Genomic DNA, 27,175 nt, shown 5'->3' with positions numbered 1-27,175 from the left:
CCAAGAGACTTTTTCTGCATGTTTGACGTGTGCGGCAATTTTCGTACGTGTGCGTGACATGAAACTCAGGGGCCAGTCTGTCAAATGTGCATAGGTGCTGCTGTTGAGTCATTTTGCCACACCCACTTCCGAAACCTATAACAATTGTAAATGTTCGCCACTTCTGGGGCGTGTGCAAAGTTTTGTGAGTTTTCGGGCATGTTTAGGCCCTCAAAATCACGATTCATTCTGGAGAATAATACTAATAATAATAATAATAATTCTTATAATAATAATAATAATAATAATAATAAACGGAGCAGTTCCAATAGGCCCTACACACCATTCCAGTGCTCGGTCCCAACCTAGAATTATTAGCAATAGCAGAGGTAGCAATTAAATGTCGAATATCTTGTGGAAAATGAATGGTCTGAAAAAGACTGCTTAATGTATTAATCTCCAGATAGGCATACATATATACTGTAGAGTGTGTTCACTGCTTTGGTTCTCTTGTTTTGAGTTTTTAATGGTTTAAAAAACCCTCGAGTTTCAAACTGGCTTGGGCCCGCCCCTTTTGCTCATTCGGTGTATGCTACCAATGTAATGCTTTATTAAAAGGGTTTTAAACACTAGACATTTAAATTATATATCCATATATCCTCTTTTTCCACATAATAGGTAATATATTTCATGAATGTCTATCACTGATTTAGTGTAAGGAGATGACATACAGCAGCGCTGGAAACACATGAGGTGAGGCAGGCAGTAGCTCTGCCGAACTGAAGAGGGCGCGAGTGAGCTCACATTACTCTTGTTCAGTGGTTGCTCTTCTTCTACGCTGTAAACTTCAGCAGTAGTCTGTTATTTATGTTTTGCTCTGACTGACTGCAAAAATCGCGGATATCAGTTTAAAAGTGTCTCAAAATTAGACCTTGAATCCGTATAATAAATAAATAATGGACGACCGATGGTGGAGCTGAAGGACAGAAGATAAGATAATTTCAAAGTAATTCCAAGTCATGTCAAGACTTCATTTACAAGTACTGCAAAGGTAAGACCAGTGTGCAAATCATGTGTGTGTGTGAATGAGAGAAAGAGAGAGCAAGCAAGCAAGAGAGAGCGTGCGCATCTGCCCTTGTGCTGTGTGTGTGTGTGTGTGTGTGTGTGTGTGTGTGTGTGTGTGTGTGTGTGTGTGTGTGTGTGTGTGTGTGTGTGTGTGTGTGTGTGTGAGAGAGAATGAGAGAGCTAGCGCATCTGCCGTGGTGCTGTGTGGGTTACTTGTTATAGTTGTATTTTATATATATATATATATATATATATATATATATATATATATATATATATATATATATATATATATGTATATCCCTATATATAGTCCCTATATTAATTACCATGTTACCTTAAATATTCGATCGGAATTAGCATGCAAGTATGACTTCAAATCAACATTAACACAATCTAATCTAGGAACAATCTTGTATTTTAATAGTCATTTGCAGCTAATATGATGTCCCTATTTACAATTTGCAAAGAATACCTTTATGAAATTATATTATTACAGGGAATGTCTGGATATCCAAACATAAAACCAACTTTACCTCTATAATTCACACCGGTTCTACTAAGTAAAAAAGTTAATTTTGAGCCCTGATTTTACATTCTTTCTTGGCAAAATATGTAGCTGCCATTTACACTGCTGAGCACATTCACTGCTGATTGTATGCTGGTTTTGGATGGCATTTTGCAGAGTTCAACTAATAGCTCTCAGTGCTATTAGGTTAACGTTAGCATTTTCCATTATCTCCTATTGCACTTTAGTTTATTCGTAAAATAAGCAGTTGTTACATATTTCACACTGCTGAACACACTCTGTGCTAAATGTTACGTGATGTATTGAAATAAGGAGACTTTGTTTTAGATGGCTATTTATTAAGTTGAACTTAGGCTTTCAGTGCTATCAGGCTAATGTGAGCATGTTCTAATATCTTTAGCTTGTGTGTAAAATAAGCGATTTGTTGCAAATTTCACACTGCTGAAGATACTTTGGCGAATGTTACGTGATGTATTGAAATCAGAAGACTTGGTTTTGGATGGGATTTGCAGGTTTAAATTTAGGCTTTCAGTGCTATCGTGCTAACGTTAGCATTTTCCAATTGCTCCTATGGCACTTTAGGTAACCATCAGTTGTTACATATTTCAAACTGCTGAACACACTCTCTGCTAAATGTTCATTCATTCATTCATTTTCGTTTCGGCTTAGTCTCTTTATTAATCTGGGGTCGCCACAGCGGAATGAACCGGCAACTTATCCAGCATATGTTTTACACAGCGGATACTCCTCCAGCTGCAACCCATCCCTGGGACTGCTGAATGTTTCGTGATGTAATTGAAATCAGAAGACTTGGTTTTGGGTGCCAATTTTGTTGAGTTGAGTTGAACTAAGGGTTTCAGTGCTATCAGGCTAACGTTAGCATTTGCCAATATCGCCTTCTGCACCTCAGTTTATGTGTAAAATAAGCAGTTTTTTACATATTTCACACTGCTGAACACACTCTCTGTTGAATGTTACGTGGTGCATTCAAATCAGGAGGTTTGGTTTTGGATGGCATTTTGCAGGTCTAAATTTAGGAGTTCAGTGCTATCAGGCTAATGTTAGCATTTTCCAGTATCTCATTTTAGTTTACATGTAAAATTAGCAGTTTGTTACATATTTCACACTGCTGAACTGCGTGTTTTTGCAGTATTTGAACTGTTGTTTCCACCCTGGTGTATCATTGTGTTATCAACCGCTTTCAAAAAAATCCACCACCGGAGATATTTCTTTCAAAGTGGGCATTTCCTGGCCAAAATAGCCTACAAAGTGAACCAGGCAGTCAAAATCTAGCTCTGGCTGTGTTGTCGTCCCCATGATTTGCACTGCCGCGAATGTTCTGCCTGTCATTTGATCCCACCCCAGCAATAACGGCAGGTCACCTCAAATCTACCACGTCTTTCTCGCTTATCGGTGGAAGCACTTTAAATAAGAAGCATGCGGGGAAGGTTCCGGGATACGTTATCTTAATCTGAACATAACTCCAGCTTTGCCTGTCAGAAAGCAGGCCTCGTGTTAAGGCCCAGATATCTCATTTAGACCTAGAAAGTGAGAAACCTCCCTGGCTTCCATTACGGAAGCCAGAACGGAAAAGAAAAATGAACAGCGACAAAAGGAAATGTTCCCAGCTCACCGTTGCTCCGCTAACTTGATAAAAAGTCTATTTAGTGCTTGTCAGACTGAGCCAGAGAAAGCGAGAGGGAGAGAAGTCTGGGTATATTTGTTGGGAAATAACTTTGGCCTGTGTATTCAGGAAAGGTTGTGATGTTTTGTAAGGGCTGGAAGGAAGAATTTATTCTGAGCTTCTAGTCTAAATTCATCTTCAGAGTATGTGGTTTGACTGAGCATAAGGTCTCGCCGTCTGATGCAGTAGTTGATGAGGTGACACACCTAGCGGGTGGTAAAACGGTTGCTTGTGTAAATGATCTTTCATGTTGAAAGGTTGGGGTCCATCTCAACGCAAAAAGTCATATATAATGGCCATCTTCAAAGTGAAGGTGATGATGACATCCCAGGTATTTGATATGTAGAGGTCTTTTAAGCTAGGTTAAAACTGCTGACTGAATGTAAATGCTAAAAGCTACATTTCTGCAGTGAGTGAGCTGCTCACATAAGCAACCCTTTTTCATGCCGTAACACATCTCTAAACGCTTTCAAACAGTGGGCAGCAAATCTAGACATTTTGCGTGTTGTGAAGAAGATTTTGGAAGAAGTTTGAGTAGTGAGTAGTGCTTGTTGTCAATGCCGAATGTCAAAAAGTTAAAAGAGTTTATAATATTTCATTCTGTTTACACTGGTCATTCTTGAGTTGTTTCAGCAGCTAAATTGGAGTTCACTTGTTGTAAATTCAGTTGATTGGACATGATTTGAAAAGGCTGTCTATATAAGGTCCTAATACATGTCTGTATAAGGTCCCAGGGTTGACAGTGCATGTCAAAGCACAAACCAAGCATGACGACAAAGAAATTGTCTGTAGACCTCCGAGACACGATTGTCTCGAGGCACAAGGTTAAAGATAAATTTTGGCTGCTCTGAAAGTTCCAATGAGCACAGTGGCCTCCATCATCCATAAGTGGAGGATGTTTGGAACCCCAAGGACTCTTCCACAGAGCCTATAGTGAGTCCCCAGCTGTGAGCCATACATGGGCCAATCTGCATTGGATCTGTTTAGATTTAAGGTGGGCATGTTTGCCGGGACATGATTATGCACACGTGCAGCAAACTCCATAAAGACATGGATGAGTAAGTTAAGTGTTGAGGATCTTGGCTGGCCTGGTCCTGACTTCAACCCGATAGAACACCTTTGGTAAAAATTCTTGTGGAAAGCCCTTCAAGAAGAGTTAAATCTGTAAATGGGGGGGCAACTCCTTATTAAACCAAACAAATGTCATTGTCATTGAGGATGTGATGGGAAGTCCTATCATGAAAAGCCACAGTCTAGCACATTTTCATTCCAACCCAAATCAAACACACCTAAACTAAGTATAAATGTTACTAGAAAGCTAGCGACAGATGAATTTTTATCAAGGTTGCATCAAAACTGCAGGATTTTGGGGTGCTTTTACACTTGGCTCAATTGCCTGGATCGAACCCAAGTTCGAATATCCCCCCTTGCCACCTTCCCGGCTAGTTTGTGTTCACACTGTCTTTTTTTTCTTTCTGAACCCCCGTATGCTTGCATCATCGGCTGTTTCTAGATGATGGCCACGAAAGCAAAGAGCCAAAATGGAAAGACGTCCACACCTCGCGGTTGTTCCACTTTTATTAAATCTTTTGGCAAAAATATTATAAGCTTTTAGAACATTACACAATGTCTGCAGAAGCAGTTTTGGGAGGACACAAGCAGACATTATCATTGTGTTTGCCCTGGCTCAGCCCGCTTGTCACCAAGGTTATTAGGTAAGTTTGCATTCACACAAGAAGTGAACCAGACCACAGTTTGCGCAAACCGTACCCCAGACCACCTCTTTGAGGCGGACTCGGGTACAGTTCATGGGTGCGCACCCGAGTTCACAATACAATCTAAACGTACCAATCTCTGACGTCAAAGGAACCCAGGTGCAGACCAAAAGTGCTAGTGCGAAAGCACCCCTAGATATCTTTAGGACTGGAGTTGCCTGCCCCAATGTAGAGAGTAGAAGTAGCTGCTCAAAAGAGCTTAAACAAACTCGGGTATGTTCAGTTTTCCACTATTACTTTGAATAAAGAACCTACTGTAAATTAGACCTTGCATCATATACACTATGTGCTTCATCTTGTTAATGATTTTCTCTTGGACTCGTTACCTCGACACACCTCATTTTCCCCAGCCATGAGATGATTTTGTCCATCTAGTATCCCGGATTCCTGGCTGTCAGAGAGAGGTCTGAAGCTTACCCAGCAGGGGTTCACAGGCCCTAGTGCAATTCCATTACTCACCCGCACCGCAGCTTAAACCCACATTATCATCCACACCGGAGGGGTTTGGATAGACAGATGATTTGAGCCCCCCCTTGCCCCCCTCCCCCCATCTCCTGTTCTCTCGCTTATCTCCTGAGGCACATTAGCAGACACCCTGCTTCATTATAATAAACATTGTTTATTCAGTGTGTGCTCTTATCCAGAGTGTTCACTCTGAGCCAAAAACAATATACGATCCAATGCTCACACTGGAGGAAACACACTTATATGAAGAATAACAATGAAGGAAATGCACATAACCAAATCTTGTGGCAGAGCCGATTTGTGGTAGATCCATTCACAAAGGGTCTCATTACCTGTACTGTCTAGTCAGTGAGCTGTGTTGGGTTTGCAGGTGAAAAAAAATGGTAAGGATATTGTTTGGAATAAGATCGACATTCAACAGGGAAATTAAATTGTAGAGATTGTTCAAGCACACTGTGTGTTCCACATCTCTAAAATATTAGGTATTTTCTACCTTTTTATGATAAGGCAAGGCTATTCAGATTGTGCAACTCTTTTTTACAATTATTAAATCCATAAAGTTAGTTTTGGAAGCGACCTAAACAATAGCTTGTCCAAATTACAAATACTACCCCTTTCATCAAAGGCCTTAGTTTGGTGGTGTAACTTGAGACTATCCTGTAAATTCTGCATCATTGTGTTCTCCTCACTATTGTCCCAGATCTGGGCAGTCTATATCAAATGTGCGACAGTGACACCTTGTTTGTTAAAAAGAAGATGAAAAACAAGATCTTTAATCATGAATAAATATAAGGGTGTATTCCCATTTTTTCCCCTAAAGAAACTGTACACTTTCATTTGTGCAGATCCACCAACATCAATTTATTTGAGGACTATCTTTAAAAGACAGATTCCTGGTATGTTGTGACATTTCTTCCATTATTGTAGCAATCAATACATCTCATGTTTTTTTTCCCACTGCTGCAGTGCTCACTAATAGTCCAGAGTGGTCTGAACTGACAATGAGAGTATGCACAGCATGTGCAGATGATAAAGTGCTGGAATGGAGCAGTGAAAGACGTAGCAGAGGCCCCTGACCCCATATGCTGCTTTTTTACTTGCCCTTGTGCAGCATTAGCCATGTGCACCCCATCCACGGCCCCTTTTCACACTTAAACTCCACACAGCTTCAATCCTCACACCCCTCCTGAGCTATATTTGTGCTGATGTGACCCCGAACGGCATGCCTTCCAGAGGGACACTAGATGCTTTTCACATCTGCCTAGCACCCCCTGTTGTGTCATCTTGCACCACAGCAGAGTAATTTTGTCCATCCATTAGTGGGTCATATGCAATTGAGGTTGCTGCTAAAATGTCTTCGGCACCTCCCAAAGTGTTCGATAGAAAACTCTGTTGTTTGCTTGAATCACAAGAGAAGGCTTGTTTCTCTGCTGTTGGCTTGAATATGCGATGCTCTTTGAGAGTTGAACAAAACACTGCATGTCCAAGGTTTGGTCTGAGGACCTCTTGGTGAGATAAGAAAACTGCAGTATTACCCACTAGATCTAGACGTGTGATGATGATGTGAGGTTTGGGGTGTATCTTGCTTGAATATTCAGGGACTGAGCTTTCCATATCTTTCTATTTCATCCCATCATCTTGCAGCTTAGACGGTAGGAAGCATGTTCTTTTAACTTTTGTCACCTTCCATCACAAGCAGGGGTGTCCAAACTCGGTCCTGGAAGGCCGGTGTCTTGCTTCTAGTATATCTAGTTTGATTAGCTGGTTTAGGTGGGTTTGATTAGGGTTGGAGCTAAACACTCCAGCACACTGGCCCTCCAGGACTGAGTTTGGACACCCCTGATCACAAGGCCTGTTTTTTAATTCTAAGAACGCAGAAAACACACTCACATTCTTGTGGAGATCCGTCTTTCCAAGTTACCTTGGAAGAACAAACTCAGGAGACCACGAAACAGAGAACGTGTCCTGTGAAAAATGAGAAGCTGCGTTCTTCCCTGGTTCTTCCTGATGGTCACATGACCTTCACGCATTTTTAACGGAAAGTAATTTCAAGTCTGCATCGATGCCTCCTTGATATCATGAAAACATCGGGGAACTTTCACAAGTCCTCAGTTCTTGTGGTCTTGAGTTTTGCAACCAAACTTTGGCAGTTGATGATGACGTTACCCGAAAGACACGAGGACATAAGAACGCTATAGAACACATATTGAGGACACAAGAACGCTGAAGAACACACATTGAGAAACAGCCAAGGATAATTGCAAAGGTTCAGTGGCAGCTGAAAGGCAGATGAAACTGCTCCACCACTCCTGGTTGCCAACAAAGTGGAGCATGAATTGCTCAATGCACACTAAGAGGAAACTGTTGTCTGAGTGGCTCCTAAATTGCAAGAGCAACATAAATTTACTGAGACCCTTTTGTGTGTAGCGATGCCAAGCCTCGCAGATCTTCCCGTTCCTTTTGAGTCCATTTGAGAAAATATTTTTAGCTCCAAGAAGAGATGCATTGTGATGTCACGCTTTAAGCTTTCGGAGATAATCTCTCATCTCTCTGGGTTCTTGCTACAATGGGATTTTGATGATTCTAAATATGCTGGAAAAAAACCTTTAGCTAACTGTAGTTAAACCAGCAATTCTTTGTACACATGTAAGTGAACATGATGCCAGATAGAAATGGCCACAAAGGATTAGATCGGGATCTTAGGAACAAAAGGATTACGTTGCAGTGGATGTGGGTCACACACTGTTGAGAGTGAAAGCAACCGGTCGCTGGATTACCTAAAGCCTCCACTGAAGGTCAGTGTGAACAAGGGTCAATCCAAGGGTTATACAGGGTTATGGAAGTCCATCTGCTTGTTCAGAAGCACAGCATGCAGAGATCAGAATATGCAGCTCTATGTTCTCTTCTTTCTGCTTGTTTCCCAATGTTTTGAAGGTCTTTGACCCTTAACAGAAAAGGTGAGAGAAGAAGTGCACAATGATCATGGTGAATTGTGTCAATGTGTTAACTAGATGGAAAGTGAGTCTCAAACTTCTTGAAATGCCTTGTAAGGTCACGAATTTGTATCTTATTACTTCCACAAGATCTTTATTCTTCTAGCAGCTCATACTCTTCTGCATGTTTTGTAACTTGTTTTACCACTTCTCACCTTACAATTTGCATGCAGTAAATATGCATGGAACTTCATTTGTTTGAATGTTTTATTGTCTATGGTTATTGTCCGTACTCTACACTCTTCATGTTCAGACATCTTTGGACAATTTTGTATTCTATCTTTCCCACATTTCATACAGAATTATTCTCTTTGTTTGTCCATTAAAGTAAACAACCTGACTTTACGTCTTTGTCTTGGTCTGGATCGCAGGGAAATTGTGTTTTCCTGTTTTCTTTTTATCTCATCTGTCTGGTTCTTGAGCATTCTGTCCTTAATTCGATCACCAGAATTGCACGTGTAATGAAATGTAATGTAAAGAACACTAATGGTAGCTATGTTTGGACCTGAATGCTAGCGAGGATGCTACAGCAGAATGAACCACAAACTGTTCCATATGTCCAAGAAGGTCGCTAGTTCGAGTCCTGGTTGGACCAGTTTGCATGTTCTTCCAGTGTTGGCATGGGTTTCCTCCAGGTGGTTAGATTGCCCCCATAGTCCAAAGACGTGGTATAGGTGAATTGGATGAACAAATTGGCCCTAGTGTATGTGTGAATGAGTGTGTATGAGTGTTTCCCATTACTGGGTTGCAGCTGAAAAGGCATCCAGTTCATTTCGCTTGGCGACCCCTGAAAAAATAAGGGACTAAGCCAGGGGTGCCCAAACCTGTTCCTGGAGAGCCACCTTCCTGCAAATTTCAGTTGCTACCCATATCAAACACACCTGAACCAATTAATTAGGACCTGAACACCACGTGATAATTACAGGCAGGTGTGTTTGATATGGATTGCAACTGAAATCTGCAGGAAGGTGGCTCTCCAGGAACAGGGTTGGCCACCCCTGGACTAAGCCGTATGAAAATGAATAATGCATATAGGGTATACACAACTAGGGTAAAGTATCTTTATAAGTACTCCATTTATACCCTGAGGCACCATTAAATGCTTGAATGTGACGTGATAACTTATAGACTGTGCCTAGGATTTGTGGTAAACCACTAACCTTTACTGCACACTGCAAATCTGGTGTGCGTTCTATGGCACTTTGCTATTTTTAACGTGACGGGTCTCTGAGGTGCATTTTCTTCTCTTATTACATCGCCTCTGGTTTGCTTAGGCAGTTTCACATATTTACACCACAAAGAAAATCCGAGCGCTACTGTTCTAACAGCAAGTATCCACTGTCTGGCTGGACAGGAAATTGACCCTAACCTCCACTTAGCCTGATGGTATCATCTGGGTGGTGCTCACTTGACCCACATCCTTCAGACAAGCATCCTCTCACATGACGGGTCAAAGAAAGAGCTGCGGTCTGTGTGAAGTCTGTGAAAGAGAGCTCCATTATAGCGTGGCAGGGCTTTGATGAAGTGCCATTCAGAAAGGTGATGGTATCGCTTCAACCGTTCACATCGTCGTGATAATTACGCTACTAATGGATGTTACAATAGAAATGAGTCAAAAGCGCAGGAATGCGAGACGATTATTATTATTCTCTGATCAAAATAAGATCAGTATGCTGATTCTTGTAAATGGTGCCCAGAGGGTCAGAAGGTGTAAAAGGGGATTAATAGTGTGCCAATTAAACTGGCTCATTCCTGCAGTTAATATTTAGTCGGATGCCATTAAAGGTGACAGACCTGCCAGGCTAAGCTTGTGTAAGCGTTTGTGTCCTGAATTAATATGTGTTGTTTGGTTAATATGCAGACACACTGTTATTTTGTTATCAAAATGAATTTTTTATGAGTATGTGGACTATATGTGAAAATTTTGGTGTGTTTTCTGACGCTACATTCATACAACAATGTTGCCAAAAGCAGAAAAAGACAAAAAAACAGTCAAACAAGTTTTAGATTGTGGGACTTATTGAGTATATTTTAGAATGCACACTATGGTTTCGGACATCACTAGAAATGGTAAGTAAATTTAAGAGTATAGAGGGTATTTACGAATACAGCCAATGTGCATCTAGGAAGATTATCTTTTTGCAATAATGCAAAACTAGGCAAACACTAAGGCTATCATATTTTCCTTTTAATGTAATAAATAAATAAATATGTATACAGTGAATTAGGTACACCTTTATTAGGCACACCTTACTAGTACCGGGTTGGACCCCCTTTTGCCTTCAGAACTGCTTTAATCCTTCATGGCACAGATTTAACAATACTGGAAACATTCCTCAGAGATTTTGGTCCATATTGACATGATAGCATCCCGCAACTGCTGCAGATTTGTCGGCTGCACAATCATGATGTGAATCTCCCGTTCCACCACATCCCAAAGGTGCTGTATTGGATTGAGGTATGGTGACTGTGGAGGCCATTTGAGTACAGTGAACTCCTTGTCATGTTCAAGAATGCAGTCTGAGATGATTTGTGCTTTATGGCATGGTGCGTCATCTTGCCCATGAGAAGATGGGTACAGTGTGGTCATAAAGGGATGGACATGGTCAGCAACAATACTCAGGTAGGCTGTGTAGTTGACATGATGCTCAATAGGTACAAATGGAACCAAAGTGTTCCGAGAATATATCTCCAACACCATTACACCACCAACACCAGCCACAAGGCAGGATGGATCCATGCTTTCATGTTGTTGATACCAAATTCTGACCCTACCATCAGAATGTCGAGCAGAAATGGAGACTCATCAGACCAGTCTACGCTTTTCCAATCTTCTATTGTCCAATTTTGGTGAGCCTGTGCCAATTGCAGCCTCAATCTCCTGTTCTTAGCTGACAGGAGTGGTACCCGGTGTGGGTCTTCTGCTGCTGTAGCCCATCTGTCTCAAGGTTTGAGCATTCAAAGATCCTCTTCTAACATTCCTCAGTTTTATCAGCTGTAACCAATCTTGGGATTCTCCTCTTACCTCTTACTTGCGCCCACAGAACTGCTGCTCACTGGATATTTACTCTTTTTCAGACCATTCTCTGTAAACCCGAGAGATGGAAACAGTGGCATAGTGGACAGCCGTGTGCCAACCCCCTTCCCACCGATCTTTAGTTTCCGATTGCCTCCAACCCCCCCTCCACCCCGCTTTTCAGTTCGCGATCTCCTCCAACACATACAACCCCACGCATTTTTGCGCTACGTTACATACGTTAGTTGGTATACTAACAGTATACTGGAACTGCACTTTTTGAATACTGCTTGGGACTAAATTAGTCCAGTTTATATTATATAAATTTATACTTAAATGTACTATAGGAGTAACAGTAGTAGGAGTGAAACTGGATCATTTTCATAAAGACTGTGTTGAGTAAGAAGATGTTTGCAGATTGTATGTGGGAAAAACTATTAATAGTTTGTGCTGGGATTTTGTTTTAAAGAGCATTTGATTGAATTTGAGAGAAAACATTTGCTTTAGGAATGTATAGCAGAGCATGCCAGTAACAGTGACTCATGATAAAAAAAAAACTGATATAAGATGACTGACAGGATTTTATTTTTGGAATGGTTTCTTCAAAGTCTCGGCTGACAGCTTAATTATTATCTCAGGTAGCTGCTTATGGACTTAGTATAATATTAAAGTGTATTAATCTGAGTTCTAAGATCATTTTGAATGACATTTTGTAAAATAAAAAATGGCAAGGCATAATTTAGCTCAGACCTTGCAAATAACTTCAAGGAAATCAGAAAAAAATGCCAAAAATGTGAACAAATAAGTATTAATCAACAGCTTAGATGCTTTTCTTATTATGTATTTTGAATAACATTAAAATAGTATTTTTTATTGTGATTTTAATCTTACTGTGAGTCTGATGCAGTCAATAATTCTGAAAACATTCCCATATATATATATATATATATATATATATATATATATATATATATATATATATATATATATATATATATATATATATATATATATAAAATACAATATTAATATTAATATCAATTAAAATATAGTAAAAAGGTTTTAAACCATACTAAAGTGTATTAGTGTATTTTTTTTACAACTATCTTTAAAGAAAATCACTGCATATCGTAGGATAGTGTTTAACGGAAGCCAGCTGGCGAGCGCAGCCAAAAGTATCACTCGCATAGCCTCCTCTTAGAGCATTCGCCTCTGTGCTGCCTTGTCACAAAAGTTCAATTTGCCTGCGACTATTTGTCAATTGCGTATGAATACAGTCCTAGCATTGAGTAACAGTTTGTACCTTCTCTGTGATGTCATAAACACCATATTGCTTTTCGGTTGCTCTTATCTGATTTCATATTGTGAGCATGTTGTTTTTTTTTTGTAACCTGGTAAAAACCAGTACAGCGAAGTGATTACAACATCCAATTTATGTGGGTACAGCGCGACTATTTCCTCATTAAACATTAATTAACAATTAAAAAAATATTTAAATTTTAGATTCAAACACATTTTTGACACAATATTTAAAACATGTGGCTAAGAAATAGCTATTAGCTTTTATTATTATTTATTTATTTTTTGGTGAAAATATTGGGATGGCAAGTAAAAATCTGAACCGCTGGCCCAATCAGCCAGTACAATAAATCCTTAGCGTTGAACCCTGACTACAGTCATCGGTGGTGTAATGTAACATAGCTTATGTGTAAAAACTACAGTAATCAAGTAATTTGTTTATATTACTGTTGTTGTGTTACTACATGAATGAGTGGGTCAGTTGTAAACATTATTGCAACACAGTGCTTTCCCACTTTTAACCAGAAGATGTCCTCACTGAGCTCTGATTTAGAAAGTAACGAAGTAACAGAACAATTAAGTTGAGCGCTTCACTGGATCAGAAAGCTTCATTTCACCATCACTACTCTTCTGTTACACACTTAAAAGTATGTGCTTTTCCTTCAAAAATAAAAGTACATATTTTAGGGCTTAATAGTATGTGAATTGGGATGTAGCACAAGATGAATGGCCTTGTCGTCTCCCATCTTCAACTCTCATTAATCCTCTGTGTGGACTTGAGGCTGGTGTGCGCACAGGTGATGCTCGTTAACACTCATGTCACCAGACACACTTCACCTACTACAAAGACTATTGTGTCTGTTCAAAGTTGTATGAAATGGTCGAACGTTAGGATTGTCATTTGTTCCCATATCCTGATGTGCATCCAGTTGAGATTTCTGAAATGAGAAAGAAATTAGAAGATGGACATTGCTATTATTATTACAATGCACATGCAAGTGCTCCAAACTTATGAGTGATAGTTGGGGTGACTGATGCATTGGACACTGTTTACACCTGCCGTATTTAGTGTTGCACTTCAGATCAACAGCACTCTCAGATGTTCGTCCCATCTGGTAGTTCAGGAACGTGACAGAGAGTGTGAACTTTACACTTCTGAGCTGAAGCTGGAACATTTGTCCTGAGAGGTTCCTCTCGGTTGAAGAGTTTACTTTTCGCAATCATCTGTCCCACAGCTGTCAGCTCCACACACGGTATGTCTGGAATACTCGTCCTGAACTCAAAATAACCTTAAATCTTATCAACATACGACAATAACCTTACTGTAGTACATTCTTCCTGAAGGGTATCATCAACAGATAGAACAGCAAATAATAATGGGTTCAAAATGTGTTGTTGTTTTTTTTAAAAAAACATTTGCAGAATATTAATTTGGAATGAATCACATTTATTGGTTTATTTTCTAACTTAAGTGTTGGTCAAAACAATTTAAATATATACAGTTAAAGTCAGAATTATTAGCCATCCTTTTGAGTTTTTTTCTTTTTTGATAATGTTTCCAAAATGATTTTTAACAGAGCAAGGAAATTTTCACAGTATGTTCGATAATATTTTTTCTTCTAGAAAAAGTCTTATTTGTTTTATTTAGGCTAGAATAAAAGCAGTTTTTAATTTTTCAAACACCATTTTAAGGTCAAAACTATTAGCCCCTTTAAGCTTTATTTTTTGATAGACTAGAGTACAAACCATTGTTATACAATAACTTGCCTAATTACCCTAACCTGCCTAGTTAACCTAATTAACCTAGGCTAAACCTTTAAATGTCAATTTAAGCTGTATAGAAGTGACCTGAAACAACTGTATTAGTCAGTATTTTTGTAGTGAATGTATATTTTATACCAGGGGTGCCCAAACTTTTTAGTATGAATGGCCAAAAACCAAATATCATTGAGAGCAGTGGGCTGAAGGTAAATATACCAAACTATGTCACATTAAAGTTGTCACGGTTAATTTCCTAATTATTGATAATATTTCAAAAGAAATATAAAACATTACTTTAAATATTAACTAATGTAGTATAACTTTTTTAAATGATAACTTATTGCAATAAAAACATAAACAATCACATTGATAACACAGTGGAGTTAAATGCTGATAGTCAAACAGAATATGCCTTTGACTTGATTTGCTCAACCTCTGCCTTGTCAGCTGACAGTACAGTATGTACATTTAAACAAAATCTGATTAATTTACACCATTTAATTGAAACATTTAATTTCAGTTAGCTTTTAACAAACAAACAAACAAACAAAAGGTTACATTAAATTTAAATTGATAATCTTGAATCTCATCATTCTCCCTCTGTTCTCAGATGGGATCGCAGACCAAATCAAAGGTTAACATGGGCCAAATTTGGCCCGCGGGCCCCATAATGGGCATTTCTGTTTTAGATTATCAATATCTATTATTGTTATTATTATTATTATTATTATTATTATTATTATTAGTTGTAGTAGTAGTAGTAGCATTGTTAGTATTATAATTATTTTCAATTTGTATAATGTTTGTCTAGTCAAAACTAGGCAAACACTAAGGCGAAAACTTCAGCTATGTAGTTTTGTATTTTGTTTTTTTCTTGGTAATTAAAACCTTCATATAAATGCTGCATGAGGTTTATTAGTTATTAGTTTGATGATCCTAAACATTAAAGTGTGACAAACATGCAAAAAAAAAAAAAAGAAATTTGGGTACACACTGTGTGTATATTAAATGTAATAAGGAAACTAACGAAAAATATGTCTGCAAATTTTAATGTAATCAACCAACTGAGGAAGTATGGTGATGGATATTTTTTGACACCTGGAGAGACTTGCAAAACAAAGTGAATGCATGCTCATACATAGCAGCCAAGAACAGGAAACTGAGGCTACAATTCACACAGACTCAAGAAAATTGCACAATAGAAAATTGGAAAAATGTTGCCTGGTCTGACGAGTCTCGATTTCTGCTGCCACATTCGAATGGCAGGATCAGAATTTGGCGTCAACAGCATGAAAGCACCGTAATCACAAGATCTCAATCCAATAGAGAACCTCACAACTTTGGTACAAGGAAGGTGTACCTAATAAAGTGGCCATTGAGTGTATTTTTGACACCTGGAGAAACTTGCATTAAAAGTAAGAAAGAAAGCATGAAAGAAAGAAAGTGCACCAGTTTTGTATCAGTTTAGAAAAAAAAAAATCAGTATTATATCTTGTGAAACGTGCAACATAATATAAGTTTAAACAGTGACCTTAGTCTAGGATGTCTTTACTGTTTCTTTGTTATATTAATAATATTGTTATTAATTGAGTAGGATTAAAAAAATCCAAATTAACAGGTAATATACCATCTCTTGTCTGAATAAAAAAAAACTTTGCTTCAATTTAGCTCTGAAAATAAGCTCCTTCGGTGAATACAGTTCACCTGTCCTCTTTACTCGAGTCTGGTAACCACAACACTACCAACACATCCAGCCAGACTGCACTGCCTGGTGTTTTCATGCACAATGTTTTGCCTGACTTTTCCAGCAGCACAAGCCTTGAGATTGAGAACAATTTCAAAAGATTCGCCGTCATCCACAGTTCTCTCAGAGACAGAATGGTAGCTGAGTTTAAGAGAAAGCCTCATCCTACCTACACACTTTCACAAACGCGCACACTCCCTCCACAAAAAAAACAGCTCCTTCCACAAATCCCCAGTTCACACCACATCCCCCTTCTCTCCTCCATCCATCTCCTCAACTACACATATGAAATGATAACACCGCCAGCGAGTCAATATTTAAAACAAATGTCAGCAACATGTTGAGGCCTCCAGTCCAGTTCTCATTCCTGAGTGTCTATTGAGTCCTCACAGCTGCCGATTTAATCATTTCAGTCCCCGTGTGGCCAGCAGGCTTGTCAAAAAAAAAAGAAATTCTCGAGCGAGGAATAAGAAGTGAATTACGCTCCCGCAGATTCACGCCGGGATGCAGGCGACGCAGCTCTGGTATAATCATCACCAAATTATGCAGCGACAAACTCTAAATATATCCCGGGCACGCAGCGTTTATTTCTATTAGAGGGGAAGCGTCAGCTCTTCAGCTCTGGAAATACATTCACTCTCCGGCAAAACAAGCTGTCAATCAAATAGACAAACTCGCATGGAAAAAAACCTCAAAAGTGTTTTCAATGAAGCCGATATATTATTTATCAGCGGAGAAATTATCAAAGTAGCATTTTAAGCATTTGAAATTTGATTCTGGCTAAACACTGAACATGAGATCGCTAATGAGTACAAAAAAGGGATGTTTTGGTTCTAAATATTCATTCATTTCCTTTTCAGCTTAGTCCCTTTATTAATCTGGGGTCACCACAGCGGAATGAACCACCAACGTATCCAGCATATGTTTTATACAGCGGATGCCCTTCCAGCTGCAACCCATCACTGGGAAAAGTTCTGAATATATTGAAGGATTTTACTGTAAAGAACCCTTGGCAAACTATCGATCGGTTCATTATCATCATACATTCAATTATCGAATATCAACACGTTTAACTCAAATTACTAATCAACTCAATGCATTTAGGCATGTGGACATGGTCGAGACGATCAGCTGCAGTTCAAACCGAGCATCAAAATGGAGAAGAAATGTGATTTAAGTGACTTTAAACGTGGCATATTTGTTGGTGCCAGACAGAGTATTTCAGAAACTGCTGATCTACTGGAATTTTCACGCACTCTTTACAGAGAATGGTCTGAAAAAGGGAAAATATCCAGTGAGCGGTAGTTCTGTGGGAGCAAATGCCTTGTTGATGATAGAGGAGAATGGCCAGACTGGTTCCAGCTGATAGAAAGGCAACACTAACTCAAATAACCACTCATTACAACCGAGGTCTGCAGAAGAGCATCTCTGAACACACAACATGTCCAACCTTGAAGTGGACGGGCTACAGCAGCAGAAGACCACACCATGTGTCACTCCTGTCAGCTAAGAACAGGAAGCTGAGGCTACAATTCGCACATGGCTTACCGAAATTGGACAATAGAAGATTTGAAAAACGTTGCCTGGACTGATGAGTCTCGATTTCTGCTGCCACATTCGGATGGTGAGGTCAGAATTTGGTGTTAACTACATGAAAGCATGGATCCATCCTGACTTGTATCAACAGTTCAGGCTGGTGGTGATGGTGTAATGGTTTGGGGGATAATTTCTTGGCACACTTTGTGCCTATTAGCATTGTGTCAACGTCACAGCCTACCTGAGTGTTGTTGCTGACCATGTTCATCCCCTTATGAACACAGTGTACACATCTTATGATGACTACTTCCAGCAGGATAACATACCATATCATAAAGTGCCAATCATCTCAGACTGGTTTCCTAAACATGACAATGAGTTCACTAGACTCAAATGGCCTCCACAGTCATCGGAACTCAATCCAATAGAGCACCTTTGGGATGTGGTGGAACGAGAGATTCACATCATTGATGTGCAGCCGACAAATCTATCATCAAATGCAATCATGATATATATCTATATGGACCACAATCTCTGAGGAATAGTTCCAGTACCTTGTTGAATCTGTGCCATGAAGCATTAAGGCAGTTCTGAAGGCAAAAGTGGGTCCAGCCCATTACTATTAAGGTGTACCTAATAAAGTGGTTTGCAGTTTTGTATAATGTAATATTTTGACACTCCCAGAAATGGGTTGCGGCTGGAAGGGCATCCGCTGCGTAAAAACTTGCTGGATAAGTTGGTGGTTCATTCCGCTGTGGCGACCCCGGATTAATAAAGGGACTAAGCCGACAAGAAAATGAATGAATGAATATTTTGACACTCCTGGTAACAATTGCAAGCTTTAAAACTGCATTCTAAATATGCTTTTTATTCCTGGTAAATGTGAAGCTTTCATCTATGTCTTCTCCGCCTCAGGCTTGTCCAGCTCTGTTATAGAGGTGATATAAACCCTGTGGTCCCTCGTGAGACAGACGGTAGTGTGGTTTTTAGGGTGACAGAAGGACGTAAGACAGCATTTTCACCCGCTGTCACAGGCTTTTATCACAGCCACATGACTGAAAGTGACAGACAGAGCGTCACCAATGTCCAAAGTGAAAATGAATGCAATGTTAAAAAAAAAAAAAAAAGCTGTAATAAAAATTCACATCATATAGTAGAAGGAAATCCCACATTGATGTTGGCTGTTGAAATCAAACCGGAAGAACATGCAAATGCCGACTCACCCAGCTGGAACTCGAACCAGCGATCTTCTTGCTGTGAGGGAACAGTGCTAACCACAGAGCCACCGTGCTGCGCAATATTAAATTATCAGACATATTTCAATGAGTAAATCCCTCCACGGTGAGTAATAATACTTTGAAACTAACCCAAATAATGCTAATTACATATGTTGATACAATTAAATAAATAACAATTATAAGATTAAACCACATCTCTCTCATTTTCACAACACAATGAATGGTAGCCTCCCCCGATGAGCCACAGCAGTTTTAGTAACAATTCAATTGAATGTCTCCCTTTACATTTAACATGAGACTGTTACTGCTCTGAAAAAACAAACAATAATAATAAAAAAGCATGATTTTTTTAGGATTGCTGATGGTGCGTTGTTTGAAAAGCTTGTAATTTATGTTGATGGATGGCACAGGTGCTATCTCTTCTCATAATTGCTGTTTATAATGGCGAGGGCATTGAACCGCTTTGCAATGTTTAGCACTTTAAAGCACAGAAGCCTGCGTGGAATTCAGATGGAGGGAATAGATTCGTGTGAATTTGGCTCTGTGTTATTGTGTCTCTGAACCGGAGCACGCCAGAGATTTGTGTGGCTCTGACCCAAAGCCAGACTTCATTTACCTCACTGGAAAGCATATTTACACTGTCTGAATTTTGCTCTCTTCCCCCTATATAGTGTGCTGTTTGCCATTTTCCATGAATAAAGTAATAAATGCGAGCAAGCAACCAATTTTAGCCATATTTTGAAGCCTGAAGCATGTCGGACTACACTTTCGATGGTGAAAAACTGTAAAAATGCTACATTAAAAATTTGTAACCTTGTTAATAGTAAGTCTCCTTATATAAATGAATAAAAATAAAAATACACAAATACATTTATATTAATAATTTGACTTGAAATTGTCACTAGATGTTGGTAACAACCAAAGACATATATATTTGAAAAGAAAACAAATCTAATGTTTACAAATTATTATTATGCGTAAAACAAGGTTCCCACGCTTCGTGAAAGTGCTTAAAAATACTTGAATTTCAGGCATATGGATTCAAGGCTTGGAAAGTTGCCTAAAAACAATAGTAAGTCCTTGAAAGTGCTTTAATTAAATTTAGAATAAAACTTGTTCATGGTTTTATTTCAACAATTTACTTAATTGTCAAAAACAAATAAAAAAAATAACAATTCTTTAATCTAAATCTTAATATTAACAATAATACTGACAAATAATGCACATATAATCAATATTTTTTAGATATTTTAGTATTTTATTCAACAAATTTGATAAAAGTTCTTTAAACATGAATGTTTAAAATGCTACATTTTTAGCACAAATATTAAGTCTAATTAAAATAATAAGTGCAGTTGGGGTCTGAATTACAATAGGGCTGTATTTAAAGTTAATTATGCTTTAAAAAGTCCTTGAAAGTCCTTTAATCTGCTGTTCATAAATTTGTGGGAACCCTGGGGATAAAATAAAATGACACAGAAAAATAAGTATTGAACACATGAAGAAAGGGAGGTGTAGAATGGGGCAGTGAAAGCCCAGACAGCTGCTGAAATCTCTCAGTAGTTTTTTAGCAACCCTCTGCCCTTCCTCATTCTATATGAATATTAGCTGCTTCAGTTGAAACCTAATGAAACCAGGGTGGACATTACAGCAAGACAATGATCCAAAACACAGCTAAGTAGACTCTCAAATGCTTTCAGAGGAAGAAAATCACGCTGTAGATGAATGGCCCAGCCAATCACCTGACTCGAATCCAAAAGAAAATACAAAATAAGGATCAGATTTGACCCACAGACCCATCAAGATTTGTACACTCTGTTGAAGTCACACCGAAGCAACGCATGTGAAGGATTGGCCAGCCCACTCACCAGAATAAACATTATTGAGCATGTCTGGGGTAAGATGAAGAAGGAGGCATTGAAGATGAATTCAAAGAGTCTTGATGAACTCTGGGAGTCCTGCAGGAACGCTTTCTTTGCCATTCAAGATGACTTTATTAATAAGTGATTTGAGTCATTGCAGAGATGTATGAATGCAGTCCTCCAAGCTCATGGGAGTCATTAATAATATTCATTCGGTTTCCACTACAACATATTCTATATACTCCCAGAAATAAAGGTACAGGAGCTGTCACTGGGGCAGTACCCTTCCAAAAAGTACATATTTGTACCTGAAGGGTCCATAATGGTACCTCAAAGGTACTTTTTAGGTGCATTTGTGCACTAATATGTACCTGTGGACTCTTTGGGTACATATACGTATCTTTAATTTCTAAGAGTCAAGTCAGACCTAACTGTCCTAATTAAATAATTAAAAATCAAGGCATGAACGTGTTATTTTGGTAAATAAAGCGTAAACTAGAGGCTTTTGCCATTCATATAAGCCACTTCTCTGATACCAAATGATCAACTAGAAGTCAAGACTTTTGTCAGGTGTAGTGTATATAGTGAGCAGAACACTGATTCAGATTGTGGAATGCATTTGATTGGACATGAAATCTGACGAAAAGCTAAAGTGAGTAAAATGTCAACATATTCATATTACAATTTTTACACCAGTTGGTAACACTTTACAATAAGGTTCATTAGTTAATGGATTTAATAACATAAACTAATCATGAACAATACATGTACAGCATTTATTAATCATAAATGAACATTTACTAATGCATTATTAACATCCAAGTCTGTGCTTGTTAACATTAGTTAATGCACCATGAGTTAACATGAACTAACAATGAACTACTGTATTTTAATTTACTAACGTTAGCTAACATGAACAAATACTGTAGTAAATGTATTGTTCATTGTTTGTTCCTGTTAGTAAATACATTAATTAACATTAACTAATGAACCTTATCGTAAAGTGTGACCCACCAGTTTATTTTTTAACAAAGGTATTACATTTTTTACGACTAATTTCAATCTAAAATACAACAAACTGAAAACTACTGAAAATAGCTACTTTACATAATGCGCGACACCTTAATTAAGCGATTCCCGAAATGTACGAAGAGAAGACCTTTGCGTTTTAAAAAATAGCAAGGGGAAAAAAAGTGACGCCTCAGTCCTTTTTTGACCCACATATGCATTTTGGGAATTGCTGAAATTATTGTAGGCACTTCATTTTGGAAAGGTTCAGCCAGCGAGTATTGCATTAGACTTTCAAATAAACTTGAGCCCCATTCTCATAAGAGATTGGCACCGCAATAAGGAAAGTGATTTCAAAGTGTTGCAGGACTGAATGGCCTGGGGTGTTGGTTAACCATACTGTTTTAATTAGCGCTATGTACTTCCAGACTGATATCAGAGAATGTAATTGGAGTCGGAACAAGTGTGTGCCGTTTTCTTTTTTTTTTTATACATTTCCTTCTCTTTCTGGAGGACTGGTGAATTGCTGGGAAGTGGAGAATTATCTCAGCGTTACGGCTTTAACTGTGTTCAAAGGAGAAGTCATAAAATGGCGACAAGTTTAATAGAGAAAGAAACTTTTCAAATCCTTTTCTCAGAAAGTTAATTACCGACACCACTATTGCGTGATGAAAAAAAGAAAAGATGTCATGGCTTGTGCTATCAAGACAGTTTCTTGAAATTAGTATTACTTGTTTCGAAGTGAGGAACGATCTGTACTTGAACAATGAGGCCTGCCACAATAATATTTATATTCATATCAAAACACAGCTGAAGTCAGAATTAAATTTATGATCCTTTATATGTTTCTCTAATTTCTTTTTAACAGAGATTTTTTTCTCATTCCTAAACATAATACCTCTAATAACTTATTTCCTTTAATTATTTCCATGATGACAGTACATAATATTTTATTAGATATGTTTCAAGATACTAGTGTTCAGCTTAAAGTGACATTTAAAGGCTTAACTAGGTTAATTAGGTACAAGTTAGGGTAATTAGGCATGTCTTTGGATGACAATGGTTTGTTCTTGGGATGATAACAGGTTTCAAGGTTTACCACGGATTGGAAGTCACTGTTTTAACACTGCTAACATACAGTTAAAGTCAGAGTTATTAGCCCACCTGAATTATTAGCGCCCCTGTTTATTTTTTTCCCCAATTTCTGTTCTGTTCTGGGAAGATTGTTTCAGCACATTTCTAAGCATAATAGATTTAAAAACTTATTTCTAATTACTGATTTATTTCATCTTTGTCATGATGCAGTAAATAATATTATATTTTCAAGACACTTCTGTACAGCTTAAAGTGACATTAAAAGACTTAACTAGGTTAATAAGGTGAACTAGGCAGGTTAGGATAATTAGTCAAGTTATTGTATAACGATGGTTTGTTTTGTAGACTATCGAAAAAAAAATTAGCTTAAAGGGGCTAATAATTTTATCCCAAAAATATATATTTTTTAAATTAATAACAAATAAAGACAATAAAGAAATAAAACAAATAAGACTTTCTCCAGAAGTAAAAATATTATCAGACATACTGTGAAAATTTCCTTGCTCTGTTAAACATAATTTGGGAAATATTTAAAAAAGAAAATCAAAATCAAAAGGGGGCTAATAATTCTGACTTCAACTGTATACCAATTAGGCAATTGTGTGCAGTATTGTGTTCAATCGGGAAAAAAAAAAAAATAAAAAAAAACTGTTGTTGTTTTTTTTTTTTTACCCGGACATTTAAAAAGAACTTATTTTAGAGAAGTAATCACAATACTGTGATACCGTAATGTTTTGTCGTCAGATTTATAGTATTGGTCAAACTTTACAATAGGTTTCATTAGTTAATGTTGATTATTGCATTTACTAACTTGAACAAACAATGAGCAATACATTTACTACTGTATTTGTTCATGTTAATTAACAGACCATGCCAATTTTTTTCTGCAGCCATCAAAAAAATTATCATACGTTTTTAATGTAGCAATTTGCTGATAAGCCGGCTCTTGAGGACACAGATTCCGCTTTCGATTTTAATTTTAAAAGATGGAGTTTGATGAACTGCATGAGCCTGTCCGACTGTCATTGAATGGCAAATTAAGTTGTCTCTTACCTCAAAACTCTGTGCATTATAAGGAAAAGATGTTTTCAATGTGCAGTCGGAAGTGTAACACTCATAATGTGTTTTTGCTTAGAGACGCTACTTTGAATGAGTCCGATTTACTGTCCAATAAACGTCAATTGCGTTTCACGAAAGACAGAGTTAAGATACCGTTCTTTTATCCCTCATGGATGCTGAGGATAAACAAGAGACCAAGACCTTAAGTAAGGTTAGAATGAATGAATGACAGCTTCTAAAATTTGCTGAGAGGCATCCCCTTTTTGCCCAGTAGACCTACCTTGTGTTTAATTTGCTGATGTAAGCTTTTTTAAAAGATAAATATAATGTATAAAACTACACATAATTTGTATTACTTCATACCAATAGATCTGATAAGCTTTTTATATTAATGGACAATGCACAGATATTGATGTTTCACAATGTTTTTCCACTACATTATAATATAACAAGTTTAGTTTACAATGTTTGCAATGTTTACATTGTTCTACTTACATTAAATCTAAATCCTAAATATCGGAAATGCCAACATATATAATTAATGTCAGTTTTAATGTCATTGATTAATGCACTTACTTGATAAATTTCATTAATTCATTTTCCTTTTGCTTTTTCGGTGGTTTATCACAGCGGAATGAACCGCCATTTACTCGACAGATTTATATGTTTTAAATTTCAGGTGGTTTGTGTAATGTGTTTTATGTTTGGTGAAATCATTTCTAATGGTCTTGTTCCAATAGGTGGATTTAGAGGGTTTTGCATTAAAATGCAGACGTGGATTTAGCTGGTTTTGACGCAAAATAAAACCTCCCTTTAAAAAAAAAAACAAAGAATTGTCAAAAGTGACATTTAGGAAAAAAAAGGTATTCTATTTACTAGCTAATAACCTTTTCATTACATATAAAATGAAACTTCTGAACCTAACCAGAGGAGCCTGATAGAAAATGCTTATTTACAAGAAAAGAGGTCTGATAGATTTAGAGGTTTTTGCATCTAAACTATTCATATATACAGTTGAAGTCAGAATTATTAGCCCCCCTGAATTATTAACCCCTCTGTTTATTTGTTTACCCAATTTCTGTTTAACGGAGAGCAGATTTTTTCAACACATGTCTAAACATAATAGTTTTAATAACTCATCTCTAATAACTGATTTATTTTAGCTTTGCCATGATGACAGTAAATAATACTTGACTAGATATTTTTAAGACACTTCTATACAGCTTAAAGTGACATTTAAAGGCTTACCTAAGTTAGGCATGTTAGGGTATATAGGCAAGTTATTGTCTAACGATGGTTTGTTCTGTAGACTATCGGGGAAAAAAAATAGCTTAAAGAGGCTAATAATTTTGACCTTAAAATGGTGTTAAAAAAATAAAAAAGGCTTTAAATAACACAAATAAGACTTTCTACAGAAGAAAAAATATTATCAGACATACTGTGAAAATGTCCTTGCTCTGTTAAGCATAATTTGGGAAATATTTAAAAAAGGAAAAAAAGAAATAAAATCAAATGGGGGGCTAATAATTCTGACTTCAACTATATATATATATATATATATATATATATATATATATATATAGTAAAAACTGTTAATTTGACCTCTTCCCAACTGGAAAAACCTAAAACAATCAAGAATACTTGTTAAAATGGTGGCATGGCATCGCAATCAAACATTTTAATGGAAGTCAATAGGGCAAAAACAGCCCCGAACAAGACAAAAGGGTAGTCAATTTGCCCAGAGTGTATTGTTGAACTTTCGAAACATTTTCCCAAAATATGTGTCAAAACAAGATGTCACCAAAAATCATTCCATTTGCTGAAACTCAAAGAAAGTTGTGGCCAAATTAAGACTTGAAATCATCTCAGAGTGGATCAAAACATTCCCAACAGCACACAAGGGCTAAAAAGGCTAACAATATTGACCTTAAATGGTAAAAAAAAGTATTCTAACTGAAATAATCCAAATAAGACCTCCACAAGAAAACTTGTTATATATTATAGGGAACTCGACTGTACAGCCATGTTTTCCAACAGTAGTTCTTGATTGTTCCTGTCTAAACCCCGACTGCTTCCCGCTCTGAATGACACGGGGCTGCCGAGAGAGACATAATCTGGCTCATTATGAGGGACGTAATTGGAGCAGTGTAGTTGCGAGGATGTTATCGGAAATAAACAGCGCGTCAGGCGGCCGCCCCCTGCCTCAGAGCTCCCGGGGTGCTGTAATGAGACTAATAACATTAGCTGTCTGGGCAGGCCTCGCTCCGCTCTTTCAGTCTCTGTGGGGAGTCAATCGCAAGGCCGAAAAAAATGGGCACGTGCATCGGGGCCTCCCGTTTCATCGCAGCAGTGCTCCGCGAGCGTCGAAATAGAAGATATCAGCAAGACCAAGAGTAATGAAAGAGAAATAAATTAATTTATAAATAAATGCTAGCATTTCTTTAAGAATTAATGAGCCCTTACTGTTGTACTGGTTTCATTATTTAAATATTAAAAGTGGTTGTCATGAGGTTTTTAATAACTTTATCTAAAGTCGCTAATAGCTACAGCTATAAATCTATTTATTGGTGATTAACGAGGTACAGGTTTTATTGCTGAGGTTTCAGATTTCTTCATACACATACTATGCATTTCAATGGGGCTTATTAGTGGTGTTTGCTTTACTATTGCTCATAGAGAGTTACGCTTGGAGACTCAGCTAAGTATTGAAAGAATAATTCATCTAAAGTGAGTTAAAAAGTTAACAAAAAAAGAGAACATGTTGGCTTTTGAAGAGGTTTCTATTTTTGTAAAATCTCTGTTAACTTGACCCAGTTCACAACAATTTAGAAAGCTATACTAGAAAACTACTTATATTAGCATCCATACCAGAACAAAGGATTGTTTAGCACACATAAACAGTGAAAACAACCCATCAAAAAAGGCTTGTAGACCAAGCAGAATCCTCTGTTGGGTGTGCCTTCGGTGTGACTTCAGCTTATCAGTTTTGGCCAATGCTAACAAATGTTTTTCATGAGTCTAACATGCAGCTGTGCAAGAAAACACAAGCTGACGTCAGAGAAGTCTT

At 37.7% G+C, this 27,175-nt stretch overlaps 1 long non-coding RNA gene across 7 annotated transcripts in view; it reads left to right on the top strand.

Annotated features, from left to right (window-relative positions):
- The first annotated feature begins 792 nt into the window (after nucleotides 1-792).
- LOC137489281 (uncharacterized) overlaps nucleotides 793-27,175 on the top strand; it is a 602,555-nt gene continuing 576,172 nt past the window's right edge. For all 7 annotated transcript variants that reach the window (XR_015524713.1, XR_015524716.1, XR_015524717.1 and 4 more), the window contains exon 1: nucleotides 793-1,030. This is a non-coding gene — a long non-coding RNA (uncharacterized LOC137489281). The remainder of the gene's footprint in view (nucleotides 1,031-27,175) is intronic.

This window comes from Danio rerio, chromosome 24, assembly GCF_052040795.2.
Source record: "Danio rerio strain M-AB ecotype USA chromosome 24, GRCz13ab, whole genome shotgun sequence".
NCBI lineage: Eukaryota > Metazoa > Chordata > Actinopteri > Cypriniformes > Danionidae > Danio > Danio rerio.
This window is presented reverse-complemented; position numbering and strand designations above follow the sequence as displayed.